We start from the raw sequence: 3,913 nt of genomic DNA, 5'->3' as shown, positions 1-3,913 counted from the left end.
CGTAAACTATCATGTTTTCTCCCTTCTCTTTTCTTCCTCAAATCAAAAATTTCTACACTTTTAAGACCTAGTGTCATAATCTTTGAAATCTATCAGTGGCAATTTTTTGTACAAGTAAAGAGTATGAAAGTTAATTTTTTTCGAGTACTAAACCATGCTATTTAACATTACACAATTATCAATCTATGTATTCAAAAACCAAAGGAAATTTAAACAAATTTCTCAGCTTCTAACTAACACACACCCCAACTGTACCCAATTCCCAAAAAGAGAAAAGAACAAATACTACCACAACATACCAAGGGCCATTAAAGCAGCAACAGCGAACATTTCTCCAATAGCCAAAGGCAGATTAGACAAAACCCCCAGAACCTTTCTGGGGAACCTCTTCACCAACCTCATCAAACTACCTCCTGACTTTGCTTTAACCTCCCCATTTCCATTGCCTTCACCACCACCACCACCATCACCATCTTTCTCCGCCAGTGACGGTGCTGCCTCTGACAACACAATCTTCTTGGATATGTTCTTGTCCTTGTTCTTGATATCTTGAGGTGACTTCAGCTTGCAAGTAACTAAGTTGAATGAGAGAAACCTCGAACTGTGGAGACTCTGAGTTTTGGTACTGTATGGATTAATGAAGTGGGGTTTGAAGGTGGAGTGAAGAAGATGGGAATTGAGGAAAAGGGTTTTTGTAGGACTCAGAGTTAGAGCCACCATTGTTGGAAATTATAAAACTTTGTGGTCTCTCAGTTTCGGAACTGAGGTGTGAAGTGAAGTGCAACAACCATAGCTGTCTGTTACTTTATCCAAAAACCAGATATTTTGTATATCTCGTGCAAAGGTCGGCGCTACGCTTCGTTTTATCAGTTGACGTGGCTTTAGATATGAGATAATCTAATTACACAATTACTGTGACACAACTTTAATTTCTCACTGAGTTCCTTTTTTTTTATTTTGAGTTTAATATATTTTTTAATTTAAATTTATTTATTAGAAATTAAATTTTGTAAGTATGTGATGTAAAACTCATATTTTACCTTTTCAATCTCAACATGCCACATTATCTTATCACATATTTAAAAATAAGTACAACCACACTCAATCAATTCTAATACCCACATATAAATCCAACCAAATTAAGAATTTATTAAGATGTTATTTGGTGTGATAGGATGTATTAAATTTTAAGTAGAATGTTAACGTGGCAATCACTTATTGAATTGTGTAAAACATTGGTTTTACACTACGTCCTTACCAAATTCAAACTCTATTTTTTAGGGAAAAAAATTTTAGGAAAAAAGTTTCTCTAGTAGGTTTTTTTTTTTTTTTTTGGGTTAAATTACAATTTTAACCCAATTTTTTATTTTTTAAAAAATAAAAATTATCTAATTAGATTAAGAGTATTTTTGACATTTTTTGAAGTCATAACTAATTTTCTTAATCATCTTAATATATACAAATGACTTTAATGTAACAGATTGGGAGTAGTGACAAAAAAATTACTAATTCATGTGAAAATAATAGACAAGAAGTTACAATATGATATATAGAATAGTTATGAAAAATGGAATAATAAATTTTATGGTCTTACAATAAGTCTTTAGATATAGATACTAGTTCGTGTCTTTGGGAGATGCATTTTAAAATACATGAACCCTAAAGCAATGGGCCTAAGTCCATTAGATTTATATTCTAACCACCTCTCTCAAATTTATGTTGGGTGAACAGAGTGCAACTTAAGTTTGGAAACCAATACACAAAAGCATTTCGGTGAAAGAGTTATGAGGAATGGTTCCACAATGAGAGCTCAAATGTAAAAATGACTACAAAAATGAAATTAGAATGCGAAAATTACAACACAATTTTACATTATACAAACCAAAAAACCCAACGGAGAATCAACTTCAATTATATTACATGTCATCGGCAAAAACTTAGTAACTGACGCTTCTTAATGTTTCTAATGTCTATATATAAAATTTAAATTATCTTTCTTTGAAATATGAGACAATTACTAGTTGGCCCAATTTCCTTTGGGTCAAGTTGTTCAGGTCAGATTCTCAAAAAAAAAAAGTTGTTCAGGTCAAACATCAATAAAAATAAATAAATAAATAAATAAAAAGATAGAAGAGAGAAAAATCACCACTATAAAAAACAAAATCCAACTTTTTATTTCACGAAAAAAAAATCAAATGATTATTAAAAGTCTTGTTAATGAATGCAAAATATATCTGAAATAGTATCCAGACCAATAAATGCAAGCTAACTAAGACAATAATTAACTTGTTCAAATTAAACCATTTAATCTTGGAGGTCGAATCAGGTAATATTGATCAGGATAACCAGCAAAAGTTGTGACATAATATGCTTTTTCACTACTATAAGATTTATCCCTCACAAAGCTACAAATATATGTACCTGAGATTATCAAGAAAATGCAAATTAGAGTGACCAATGTCATATAGCCAAGATTATTAGGAGGTGTGGCAGTTGGGGGTCTTGGGCCAATTGGGCGATTGGGAATGGACTTTTCAGGATTTGGGTACGTGGTCCAAATCTTTTGCTTCTTTTCTCCGTGATTCAGGGGCTGTTTGGCACTGATCTTAAGCAATACTTTTCAGTTTTTAAACAACATTACATGTATTTTTATACACTTTTTTACCCACAAGTATTTTTAAAAAATACAAATAACGTTACTAGAACAACTTTACTAATCAGCCCCAATTCCATATAGAGGAACCAATTTGTGTTCCTTGATGACTGCTCGACAAACTGGGCATTCCCTGTATTTAGAGTAATATCGTAGCCAACTGTATAGACAAGACCAGCAATAGAGGTGTCCACACTCCACAGTGAGTGACGATAGGTTCTTCAGCTAATTGCCAACAAATTTTGCAATAAAACAAACTTTTAGCAAATTCAGTGCAATCTTTTGAACAAGAGCAGGATTCAGCGGACCCAATATCCATATCCATTTCGGAATATCAAGTTCCTAGTTCCTACACGTATGTAAAATTAAGTGCAAATATCATTTATCAAGCGTAATTATATGGGTCTCGTTAAAGGAGTATATTAATCATCAATTTTAGAAAACTTTTTTAATGAGAAATTGAAAAAGTTGTGAAAAAAGGTGGTCTCTTTTTATTTTCTCATCAAAAACTTTCCTAGAGTGATTTATAAATGGATGCTCTAAGGGCATACGTTAGTAAAACCTTGACAATATATATCAATTTTGACTTGTAAAATTATATATATATATATATATATATATGTGTGTGTGTGTGAAGGCTAGCAACACCCTCAATAGTCAACACTTTAAACAAAACAAAATAAATATACTCCTTGATGAATAGGAAAACCAATTTGCCAAAAGAAATCCTTTCTTTTTCTTTTTCTTTTTTTAATGAATATTGGCACCAAAAATCTTAGCATGGATGGATCCAATATTCTATTCGAATTCTATAATTTGCAACAAAACATAATAAATATCACCATCATCATCATTATTATTAGTAACCCTTATTGTTATTATTATTCAAAACATGAAACCGAAAAAACAAATATTAAACATTAAAGATTTAGTGTTTAAATGTTATTTATGTTCCTCAACTATCTCAAATATTTAACAAAAATAACTCAAAATTAAGAAAGAAATTTGATTCGTAAAAGACATATAAACATATATTTATGTTTGCATGATATATTCAAGGTTGAGAGACCCAACAAGTATGATACTCCATTAATGACAGAAAGCTACTATGGTTGCCTCCCTTTTACCCTTTTTTTATTATCAAGAATTATATCATGAGTGTGTTTTACTAGAAATTCAACATTAGAGTCTTATCCAAAAAAAGAAAGAAATTAAACCGTAGAGACTGACTAAGAAAACAGAAACACACTAGGGAGCAAC

Source organism: Quercus suber, unplaced genomic scaffold (assembly GCF_002906115.3).
Source record: "Quercus suber isolate HL8 unplaced genomic scaffold, Cork oak 2.0 scaffold_400, whole genome shotgun sequence".
Taxonomy (NCBI): Eukaryota; Viridiplantae; Streptophyta; class Magnoliopsida; order Fagales; family Fagaceae; genus Quercus; species Quercus suber.
This window is presented reverse-complemented; position numbering follows the sequence as displayed.